At 55.2% G+C, this 12,267-nt stretch overlaps 1 long non-coding RNA gene across 1 annotated transcript; it reads right to left on the reverse strand.

Moving 5' to 3' along the window:
• Window positions 1–4,241: 4,241 nt before the first annotated feature.
• LOC139703245 (uncharacterized) lies at window positions 4,242–11,660 on the reverse strand. Its single transcript, XR_011705652.1, has 3 exons — window positions 11,420–11,660; window positions 7,108–7,314; window positions 4,242–4,810 (listed from the first exon to the last, which is right to left on the reverse strand). It is a non-coding gene; the product is annotated as an uncharacterized lncRNA (long non-coding RNA).
• Window positions 11,661–12,267: the final 607 nt, after the last annotated feature.

A 12,267-nucleotide genomic window follows, 5' to 3' on the forward strand; every position in this document is an offset into this window, starting at 1 on the left:
AAGGAGTGGATGGGAGGGCCCAGGAGAGCAGCACAGCTGGAAGCCCGAGGCCCTGGAGCTGCCTGGGAATGGGCGGGCTTGCAGCTGAGTGTGAGGAGGATTGGAAGGCACTCCTGCAGGTGGAACCCAGGGGACAAACACAGGGCTGCAGGGACATGTGGACACATCTGGGAATGGGAGCAGAGGCCCCTGGCAGCAGAGGTAGGGTCTGCATAGATATGGGGACACTCTGCCTCTCTGTCCCCCTCTCCCAGCTCCCTCTCAGGCTCGAAGTTGTAGTTTACAGGCTCAGCCTTGATTTGAAACCTCAGAACCCCCTTTGCTTTTTTAAAAATTAAAAATAAATCAATCTAGCAGGAGTATCTGGGGCACCCCCACCTCCTCCCACCAGCCTCCCACCAGCCTCCCACAGCAGCCTCCCACAGCAGCCTCCCACAGCAGGGCCAGAACACAGACTGGAGATGGGCTGCATCCACTACTAGCCTTGGGCAGGTCATCTTGCCTTTCTGGACCTCAGTGTCCCCACCCATGAAATGCTCATGGTCCCCTGGTAAGGCGTGTTCACATTAACTGAGCTGACGTCCATCCAAGACTTCAAACATGGTGCGCAGCGCAAGTGATGTGTGTCAGCTGTCCTTGGTACCGGCTTTAGTCCTGCCCATCTGCCATTCGTAAAACTCCCCAAGATAAAGCATGGATCTTGGGGTGACTCTCCCTGGCCCTCAGAGAGGTGCCTGACCAAGGCCCCGAGAGCACAGCAGCCTGTACCACCTGTGGGCACCCTGCCCCAGGGCCTTTCCTCGTCATGGGCTCGGGTTCTCCTCAGGTGCTGCTGTTCTGAGGTAGCTCCTGGGCTCCGCTCGCTCCCCCTCCAAGGGTGCCCCGCACACACCCTGGCACAAAGCCCTCCATCCATCTCATCTTCTCAAGGACCGAGGGTCCTAAGGCAGGCAGAGCTAGGCCCTGCAGAGGAATGGTAGCACTTCTGGCCCGAGCTCCCTGTGGGGAGGAGGCCTGGTGCCGCGGGAGGCCTGCCTTCCCTCAGATGCCTCTGCCCGCAGTTCCCAGGCCCAACAAGTGGCCTTGCGGATTCTTCTTGGGTTTTAGTCCAGGCAGTTCACGCTGTGATGGCTCCTGAGTGTCCTCCTTCCCCACAGCCTTGGCACAGCCCCTACCAAGTTTCAGGCCGTAGGCTTCGCGCTGCACACTGGCCTTGGCTGTTCTCCGCAGGGAAACCTCCAACAGGTGGGAAGGACTCACATTCCGCAGGGGACTCGAGGAGCCCACCCCCATTAGTCACTCTGAGTAATCACCTGGCTGTGATTCTCGGGGCTGACCCCTCATGTGTACCCCACAGCTGAAGGGGTTGGAGGGCTCCCAGATTCCACTACCCTCTAGCTGGAGCCAGTGGGCACCAGGATTAGCCAAGCCTGGAGACGAGGCAACTCAGTGGCCGCCTAGCCCACTGGAAATCCAGGTAGCGGCATTGGAAGCTGATAACATGTGGGTAAGGGGAGCTCTTTGGGGGGCTGTGCTGAACTCTGCTCTCTCACCTCAGAGCCACTGTGAGGCAGGACTCCCTGTTTTGCAGATGGGGAAGGGAAAGGATAAGGTTAGGGCTCAGTGTCTGAGCAGGGACTGAACCCAAGAGTACCCGACTCTAGAGCTGAGGTTCTCAACCTGGGGCAGCTTCTCCCTCCAGAGATCAGGGACGATGTCTGGAGTATTTTGTTGGTTACACTGGGGAGAGGCTGGGGATACTTCTAACATCACTCAGAATACAGGACAGTATGTAAGTCTTGGTTTTTCTGTTTTTGTTTTGGTTCCAGGGATTGAATCCAGTAGTGTTTAATCAGTGAGCACATGCCCAGCACCCCCCCCCCTTTATTTTTTAATTTTGAGACAGGGTCTCATTAAATTGCTCAGGGCCTCACTAAGTTGCTGAGGCTGACTTTGAACTTGCAATCCTCCTGCCTCAGTCTCCTAAGCTGCTGGGGTGACAGGCGTGCACCACCATGCCGGGCAATGTACGAGACTTGATAGCAAATCATCTCAGACTGGGGTGTAGCTCATTGGTAGAGCACATGGTAAACATCCTGCTCAAAATGTGAACAGTTCCAAAGTTGAGAAACCTTCTTCCAGTGCCCAACCTAAGAGCCATCATACCATGCAGCCTGCAGAGACCCAATGGGGGGCAATGGGAGGACAGGACTCCAGAAGAAATGGAGCAATGGGCAGGGCAGTGAGGCCCCATTGTCCAAGCCCTGGCCTGAGCCACACTAGATTACCAGGTTACAGTGGCAAAGACAAGAACCCAGGCCTCCCCACCTGCTACCTCCCATGGCCGATCACGCGGGGGAGGGAGGGAGCACTGGCTAGCCTTAGTTACAAAGATTTGCAGGAACTGGGAGTGGCATACCATCAGGTCAAGACCTGAGAACAGACCCCACCTGTCACCCCCACTGCTCACCTAGGGGGTCTTCATGATGCTCCTTGGCCACTACCCAAGCTTTTGAGCCCAAGAGTAAAAAAAAAGCACCACTGCTGTGTGGGGCCCTGGGAGTTGCTGAGCCTGGCCTTGATCATGAATCCCTGACATGCACAAGCCTCCCAGGCCCCTCCTTTCTCAACCGAACAAGCTCTCGCTCCATCACCACGAGCACTCTGTTCTGACCTGTGCAAAAAGTGCATATTACCATTCATGTCACTTCTCTCACCTCTTGATCCTCTGAGTTCTCAAACCCTATGGCCACCAAGAGGACCAGGAACACAGAACAAGGTGGGGTGTCCTGAGGACCGCAAGCCCCCAAAGGGACAGCAGACTAAGGTGGCTAGATAGAGGATGGGGAGACGTGTTGTTGTGGCAAAGTGTGTGTCCTTCCTACAAGCTACACAATGCACATATGTGTCCGTCCTGAAGGCCAGGAGGAACCAGGTGAGCAAGGGGCTATTCCAAGTTCAACCAGAATTTGTCTTTTAGCTAAAAAGTAATTTCAACACAGAAAACCACCTCAAGTGCACTGAAATTTATTTCAGGCACCTTGATGGCAAATTTTCTAGAATTTGGATTCCCAATGTTTGAAAATGTCTACTTGAGATTTTTTTGAGGTATATTTTAAGATAAAATGAGGTAACTCAGCTTCAAAATATAGGTTTCTGGGGACTTTGATTTCCTTCTTTTAAAGGAGGTGTTTGGTCAGACATGGTGGTACATGCTTATTATCTCAGTGACTTGGGAGGCTGAGGCAGGAGGATTGCAAGTTTGAGACCAGCCTTAGCAATTTAGTGAGATGCAGTCTCAAAATATATAAATAAAAAGAGCTTGGGGTGTAGCTCAGTGATAGAGTGGTCCCTGGGTTCCAGCTCCAGTGCCACACAGAAAGGAAACAAACAAACATACATAGATGTTTGGGGAAGGTAGAAGGTGCTGGTGTGTGTCTCTGTCATTCTTTCCAGCAGACAGGCCTTCTGCAAGGGTGCACCAGGGAGGCAGCTTGGGGTGAAAGAGAAAACTCAGAGACCTTGAGGTCAGGAGACCCAATTTATAATCCCAGTCCCACCCTGCAATAGCAAAGTGACTTTGGGCATGTCACATGGCTTCTTAGAGCATCATTGTCCTTATCTTTAGAATGGGACTCCTACCATGTGCCTGAGAGAGCATCTATAGGGTCAGACAGGTCACTGTGTATGAAAGTGCTTGGTCAACGACAAGGTTCACACAAATCCAAGATCAGGTTATTATTCAGTGGTGACCTAGGCTTGACTTGTGACATTGTCCAGCACGTGGAAGCATGCTGGAAATCCTAAAGGACTCGGTAGGATTCCCCTACTACACATTTGATTTATCGGAGTCTATCCTCGTGGTACTGACTGGTGGAAGGCAGCAGGGCTGGGTGAGGGATAAGGCGGGTGGAGGGAGGGGGTGCTGCCATTGTGAGTCACAGGCTGTGCCTCCTGGAGAGGACATTGGAACTTTTGGTAGGTGAGAGCCATGCAGGTTGTGGAGGGAGAGCGCCCTGGACAGGGGAGCACAAGCTAGAGGGAGAGTAAGGATGGCCAGAACCTTGCATTTCCAAAGAGCCTCGAGGAGGACGGAGGCTGGGGCACAGAGAAGAGGGACAGGAGGGACAGGAGACAAGAAGAATTCAGGGAGCTGGGGTTGGGGACCTTCAGGACCTTGGCCCTTACCTGGAATCAGTTGGGGAGCCCTGGGAGGTGCTGTCTTGTGTGTCCCTTTTTATTTGTATTTTTTGTTTGTTTGTTTTGAGACAGGATCTCACTATGTTGCCCAAGCTGGTTTTGAACTCCTGGGCTCAAAGCATCACCAGCCTCCAGCCTCCCAAGTAGCTGGGCACACAGGTGTGCACCACCATGACCTGTAGTTATTTTTCTCTAAACCAACTTTGTGATTTTGTTGTTGTTGTTGTTGTTGTTGATGAGTGAAAACCTTGAACTCCTTGATATCAAGAGCTGCACAATTAGGGACCCAGCAGGTAAGCAGAGCAGAGTTAAGGGATCAGACATCTTCATTATTTTGCCCACTTTTCACATTCATGTACACAGAACCATGAATGCAGTTTGGAGCCTCAAGTCTCTGTTTAGAGGACACTCTGGTGGCCATGTTGAGAGCAGGCTGTTGGGCACAAGTTTTGAAGCAGGCCATTCAGAACCTCGGGTTTGGCTGGGGCAGTAGCCATGGAGAATGAGAAGGGTTTGGACTCTGGGTCCACAGCCAACAGAATTTGCCCCGAGATTGGATGTGGATGTAGAGGAAGACAGGACCCCTGGATGATTCCAAGGGCCTGAGCACCTGGAAGGAGGGAAAGAGTGGAATTAAGTTTCAGTGATCTATTAAAGATCTGGGGAAATGCCGCGTGGACGATTGGATGTATGTGCCTAAGGGTTGGGAGAGAGGCCTGGGCTACAGCGAAAGCTGAGGAGTTGTCCACAGGTGGGTGGTCCTGCGAGCTGTGAGGCTGGATGATGGATGATGTCTCCTGATGATGCCCTCAGGTGCCCCCCGGCATTGAGAGGGAAGATGAAGGGCTGGACAGCTGAGGAGCCTGGGAAAGGGGAGTCTCTGAGGCAGGAGGAAAGCTGAGAAAGGGGAGGAGTGTTCCTCCGAGGAGAGAGGGACCGGTGTTGTCAAATGCTGCTGTTATATAAGCAAGATGAGTCCTGGGAATTGATGGTGGCATTTGACAACAAAGAGGTATCTGGGGCCCCAATAGTGGCATGATCTATGAGAGGTGCACCTGTTGGGGTGCAGAAGATGCAGACAAGTCTTTTGAGAAGTATTGTTGCAATGGGACAATAACCTGCAAGATAAATAGGATGAGAAGAGTTTGGGATGAGAATGACGGCCCTGCGCATGCTGGCAAGAAGGATCTGGGGGAGACGGGAGTTGACAGTGCCGTGATGAAGCAGAGGACCGCTGGAGCAGTGTTCTCAGGCATATGAGAGGGATGGGGGCTAGCACACCCGGATATCACCAGCTTTGGGCTGAAGCACACGTGACCCATTCGCAGGAACAGGGGCCTGGTTGCTGATAGGTGGAAGGATGTGGATAAGAGTCTCTTCAAGCTATTTGTAAGCTTCCATCTTCCCAGCAAAGAGGGCAGCAAGAGCACCAGGGGAGTGGGGCCAGGTTGGAGGCTAGAGGCAGGAGATGAGAGGGAGCGGGGATGACTGTGCACATGCTGAGGAGAGTGGATATGCTGGGCAGTACAGGCCGGAGAGTGCCTGCTTCTCCAGTGAGACCATCAGGGTCATTGTGTACCTTCCCCAGGCCCCATTCTTGTGCAAGGAGGAACAGGTGAAGCTGGATTTAGTGCCTAAGGAAGAGAGTCAAGGGTATCTCCAAGGGAGGTTGAAATGGCAAATTTTATGTCATGTATATGTTGCATTAAAAAAAAAAAAAAGACAAGCAGGGTCGTAGCTCAGCGGCATAGCACTTGCCTAGCAACTGTGAGGCCCAGGTTTCCATCCCAAGCACAGAGAGGAAGAGGGGGTGGGGGAGAAAAAGAAAGAGAAGACGTGTAAAGGAGTAAGGAGTGGGTGCCATGAGGGCACAGGTCATCAGAATGGCCAGAGGTGTCCTAGGAGCCATAGCTTTGGCTATGGAAGTGGGGTCAGAGAGAAGGGTGCATGGGACCCTTCCTATATGGAATGAAATGCGAAGCCAGGGGTTTGGAAACAGGAGTGAAGGGCAAGGAGGGTTCCCACCCCATCCTGAGGCCAGTGGTAAGGAGACCTGGAAAAACGGCTCCCACGGGGAGAGTTCCGGGGGGAAGCAGGTCCTGGGGGAGCTGCTTCTACTATGAGAAGACAAAGGGGCCATTCACAGAAGAGGTGGAGCCTATTGGAAATTTAGTTTATGATTTTTTGAGAAGGGTTTGAAGAGTTGGTGGAAAATGGAAGCAGAAGCAGGGGTACAAAAGACTTTCTGGGGAACAGCATGTAGGCACAGCATGTTGGGAGTCTGGGGGTAAAAAGCATCGTTAGATTAAGTCTGGGGCCCTGGAGGCCAAGCTGTGACAAGGTGAGGCTGAGTGTCAGGGCTCAGGGCAGGCGAGGTCTAGGCTGCAGTGGCAGGCCTGAGCCGCCTACCCTCGACTCCTGATGGAGCCACAGGTCTGGGAGCCAGGGCCACCAGCTGCGTCCCTGGGTGTTTGATTTATAGATCCACTGCCTATTGCCATTAGGTTTAATTTTTCCCAAAAACATTTTTTAAGGAAATTAAGATGGATTTTTTTTCCCTCTCTATTCAGTTTTCTTCACTCAGTGACATCTCCAGCCACAGAACACAGTGGCTGGCTCAGAGAGCTCAGAGCTCTGAGTGCCTGATGAAATCAGTAGCTGAGGCCAGTTCTGCCTCACAAGTACTCAGAAGCTTCCCAAGGGGTGAGGCAGACATTAGGCCATCAGGAAGATGGCCAGGTGAGGTGCACAGGAGAGAAGCACTGGAGGTGCTGGGTTGGGGCTCCAGTCAGCCAAGAAGAGGCCCAGGCCAGGGTACAGACAACTGGAAGGACAGCTGAGGGGGTCCAGGCCCAAGCAGGGTGGGAGAACCAGGACAGGGCCTGTGATGGGAACAGCACTCCATACCTTTCCAGCATTCCTGAGGGCGGATGGAGCAACAGCATCCTCAGTTCACAGATGATAACAGACATTCCCCCGGGGAGGAAGTGGCATTGCTAGGGCCACAGAACTGGGCACAAGTAGACACCCAGGCCACAAGACGCCACCAGGCTGCCTCCCAAATCTGGGTTCTCAGCTCCCCAGCAGCCAATACAGTGAAGATCCAGCCGGATTCTATGGTCAGATCAAGGGGCAGGTATGAGTAACTCCCTCGAAGCCTTAGGCACTCCTTGCCCTTCACTCCGGTTTCCAAGGAGATTGAGGGTTTTAGAAGGGGAAAGGGGATAGTGCAGGGGGCTGGTGGGCTTACCCAGCTCCTCACCCAGGAGGCCAGGAGAGCCTGAGTTGGGTCCCCGACTCCCAGAGGAAGAGCCTTTCAACAGCTCTGTGTGTCCGGAGGCCATGCCTCCCCCTTGTTTTGGCCTGGGTTTCAGCCACATCAAAGCCCCTGACTCCAGCCAGACTTGCCAGGTGTTGATCCAGAGGCAGATGGGGGGGGGGGGAGTGAGGATGACTGTGTCTCATCCCTTCCTCCACCAGCCCGTCAGTCACTGGATATCCTGCCACCACCAGACAGAGCCATGCCTGGGGTGGGGGGTTATGGTATCCCTTAGGATCCCATAGAAACCACCCCACATCCTCACGGAAATGGAGCCAGACTGGGTAGCTTTTTTTTTTTTTATATAGTGCCATAAGCTGTTGGGCGTGACCTGCTCCAAGAAGACCACCTAATTAATGGTGGCTGTGAGGGGAATGAAAGAAAACTGGCTGTGAATCCAAAATGTGCCTTCCCTCTGGGCCAGCGGGATGCTCAGAGCCCCAGAGGCCGCTCTGCGCTACTCCTGCGACCAGCAGCTTCAGTTCCCCGATGTTTGCAGTTCATTGTGTGTGCGGTGTGTGGGGTGGGAGGGGTGTCAAGGAGCATCCCATTAGACTGAGCAAACCCACGCAGGCAAAGGGAGAAAGGACGACTGTTCACTCAGCTAACCTTTATCATGCACCTGCCCACCACGCAGGAGCCCGGGGACCCCACGGTAAGGTCTTTCCCTGATGATAGGGACCCACGATGTGATGGTGAGGGATCCACGGAGGTGTGTGGCAAGAAGCAGAGAGTGACTCTGAGGAGAGGAGGGAGGGAGCTGGGGGGTGTCCCTGAGGACCTCGCTGAGGAGGGGGCTGATAGCTGGGCCCAGGTTTCACCTGGTGGCAGCACCCACTTGCCATGGAGATGCTCCCTCACTTCCCTCCCGGCCTTAACTTAGCTCTTGTGTGCCTTGGTCCCTGCAGTCCTATGGAATCTCTGGATTTCAGAGCAGGAAGGGCCCTAGGAATCTTGTCGCCAAACCCCTCCTTTTACTTCTGAGGAGGCAGGGAGATAACAGCCACTCGCCCAAGGTCACACAGCTATTTTGTTGTGCTATTTTTTCTTTGTTGTTTTGCTTCTTTCTATCATATTTGGTGTGTGTGTGTGTGTGTGTGTGTGCATGCCTGCACACGAGCATTTGTACGATTATGCAAAAATGACATGGAAAGGCAAGTCACACAGAGACAGCCCCCTTCAGAGTAGCAGAAGTGTCCTGGGCACAGAAACATTCTGACACAAACAGGGAGGGAGGTACAGGGCTCAGGCAGGGGAAGGGCAGTCAACAGGAGGACTGTGATGCCCCTAGACTGATCTTTTAAACACTGTCTGCTGGTGGAGGTTGGGGTGCAGGGTCCCCTCCCCCATCTCTGAGGACTGAGCCCGGTACCAAGGACTAGCCAGAGTTCCCCGGGGGCCTGAGACTTAGGACAGGCAGGGAGAGAGGGTCAATCCAACTCTGAGCCCCCTGCATGCCCAAGAAGGTGGTGGGGATGTTTGTGACCAGAGGAGATGGTGGGAGGTGGACTTAAGGATGGGCCAGATCACAGAAATCAGGGGTCTTTAAGAGCTCCAGGTGGTCTCTTCGTGCGCATACACACACACACACACACACACACACACACACACTCTAATTCGTGCGGGTAATTTTGTTCCTCTAAGGAAAGCTTTATTGCTGGGTCACCGGGAAAGCGGACAGGGTATAGGGGTCTCTCCCAAGCTGTCCTTTCTCCCTCCAGTCTGGTTTCCTTTGTTCCTCCCCCTCCCTTCCTCCCTCTCCCCTGCCAGCTTCCCTTCTCTTCTTCCAGCCTCCCTACTCCCATTCCCCCTCCCCGCCCTCTCCTCCGTCCCCCCACCCCAGTCGAGTCCCCAAGTGGGACCTCCACAGTAGGCGGGAGGGCGGGACTCCGGCTCAGCCGGGCCTTGGTGGCCGTCTTCCCGCAGGGAAGGAGTTAAATCTCTTCCCCGCATCCCTCCTCCCTCCTCCGCCTCCCCGGCCGCCGCCGTGGAGTCCTGCAGCTGGGCCCTGGGCTGACCTTCACCGGGAGGGAGGCCGCAGAGCGCATGCCCGAGTCCGGGACCGGCGCGGGCGGAGGGCGGGCGGCGCGGGCCGGCGGCGGGGCCCCAGCGCACCCGCCGCCGCCCGCTCGCTCCGGCACGGTGGGGGGCGAGCGGCCGAGCTGTCCCGCAGGCCGCGGCGCATCTCTCCCTGAGCGGGGAGCGGCGCTTTGCCATTTGGTGCTGGTCGTGCTTCTGCGAGGGAAGAAGAGATGGGGGGACGGCAGGGGGGACTCCGGCTCCGGGCCGCCGCGCAGCCGTCCCCACCCGGGACACGCGCACTGCTTGCCCCAGTGCGGCCAGCGCCCTGTTGGGCTGGAAGGAGTCTGGGCTCTCCCAAGTCCCCTTTTCCCATCTGTCTGGAGCCCTGAGCAGCAGCGTGGCACTGCCCAGCGCCCTGATGGGGCTGAACTTTTAGGGACCGGGGCCTTTGTGAGAAGGGAGTCCTGGCCTGGACCCCCACACTGGTTCCACCCCTGCGTTCTGGTGGGAAGGTTTCCAGGGTATGGTGTTCACACACCTAGGGCCTCGCTTGCTAAAGCAGCAAGCAAACTTGTCTGCTGGCAGATGCCTTGTGAATAGGGCCTCTGTGCGTTGGACGCGAAGGTGGCCAGGGTGTGCCTGTGTGCGAATCTATGTGGCTCCTTGTCCCTGTGGTGCCTCCTTCAGTGTGTAGGCCTGGTGGTGTGTGCTTGGGGGTATGTGCATGCAGTGTATCTGTTGTCTGTGCAACACAAGAATGTCTGCCAGTGGGTGGTCAGGAGGGGGCTTATCTAGGGATCTGATTGACACTCACCTACCTGTTCCTTGGGATTGGTATCCACATAGTCCTTGGTATAACCACCTCAGGGAACCTCCTCCACCACCAAGACCAACCCAGAATTTCCCAACCCCCTCACAAAAGCTGGGTGTCCGCCTGCTGCCCTTCTGTCATCCCAGCTGCCCCAGTGGGGATCCCAGTCCCAGTCCTCTGCTGTCTTCTTTCCCCGAAGGTCTCTCCAAAAGTTGAGAACACTATGCTTTACACAAAACCTATATGTGTCTAACCCCAAGTCCAGAACCTCCATGGCCTATGGTTTCCCAGGTTCCTGCTAGAAGCCCCCAGTGGGAAGCTCTGATGATTCACACCTTCAGGTAAGTGGCAGAGTACCAGCTCTGTCCACTGGCCTGTTGAGCTTTGCAGGCATCCTTAGGCTTTTGGTGTTGTTGAGCCCCTGAGCCCAGGAATGGAGGGAACATGGGACCAAGATGAAGTTGTGACCTCAGGTGCCACAACCAAACCTAACACACGAAGCACAGGGCACATCAGACATCAGTCCAATACCAATTCATGGCCAGGGTAGATGTGGTTGGTCATCTGGAAGGAAAAAGACCTGTGCCCATGAGTGCGGTCAGGGAAAGCTTCTGGAAGGAGGTGGGCCTGAGCTGGGCTCTATGGGTGGGTGAAACGAGACAGGCAGAGAGCAAGTGGAAACATTGCAGGCAAAGAACCGCAGAAGGAGAGCCTCTGAAATAAGAATGAGTAGGGGGTAGAAGGCGAGCAGATGGACAGGGGATCACCCTCCTCCCCCAGGTTACCTTCATGGTCTGTGGCTGATGGAAACAGCCCCCCCACCACCACCCCAGCATGGCCCAGTCTCCCAGGTGCAGGGGTAGAGGTGTTGGCATCCTGGACCAGATGCCCTCTCTGTCCTTTCAGATTGATAGTGGGTGCCTGAATGGGCAGAGCCCAGGGAAAATCAGGCTGCAGAAAACACTTCTTAGTGGAACACTCCCTCTGTACTTTGTCCTGACTTCTGAAGGCATTCTGAAGGGTCATGCCCCCCCTCCCCAGTGTAATGCTAGGTCTTCAGGGCTCACCTTCAAATAAGTGTTCCAACAAACTCTTCCAGGCATTACCCCTCCCTCACCTGGATTCTGACACTGTAGACCCAGCAAGCCTATAAACTTGACCCACTGTTGTCCTGCAGCTCAAGGGCTCCTCCTCCAGAGGAGGAGAGAAGGGCGTGGCTTTGGGGGCACGGACGGGCGGGCTCCCAGTCCCGGGATCGCAGGATTTGCCCCTCCTCCTTACTGTCCTTGCTCCACTCCGGGGACTGCCAGATCCCTTCACACCAGCCCTTTCTGGGGCTCCCACATCTCCCCACCCCACACCCCTGCTTTCTTTGGGTCTTGAGGTTGGCCCCACCGTACCCAGATGCCTCAGCTCCTCTGGGTCCCCACCCCCACTCCAAGGCCATCAAGCCCTTCTTGCCTCATTCTTTCCACCTACCCACCCTCCCCAACTCTGGTCCGTTCCTCACATTTTCTCTTCCTGTTCTCCTGAGCCCGATCCATGTCCCTTTTTCGGAAATACTTCCCCTATTGCCCTCACTTTCTCACATAGAGACAAACAAAGGCTCGCAAACCCAGAAATAGACTCACACAGAGCTGAAAGACACAGGCCGTGTCCTGCCCCACACGCACGCGCGCAGCACTGGAGGCTGTCGTGGAGGGAGGCACACAGACGAGGCGTTTGTGCACGCACATAAACATCCACACCCACAGCCACCGCGCTGTGCCACAAAAGGGTGCGGACACACCAGGCGTGCGAGACAAGGGCACACACATCTGCGGGCGCTGGGGAACGCCGCCTTCCCGGGCACACCCACCGCTGCCGGCCCTGGGGCAGGAGCAAGGCCTCCTCCGGGCTCGGGCTCCCCCCGGAT

The sequence above is a fragment of the Marmota flaviventris genome, chromosome 1, assembly GCF_047511675.1.
Source record: "Marmota flaviventris isolate mMarFla1 chromosome 1, mMarFla1.hap1, whole genome shotgun sequence".
Lineage (NCBI taxonomy): Eukaryota > Metazoa > Chordata > Mammalia > Rodentia > Sciuridae > Marmota > Marmota flaviventris.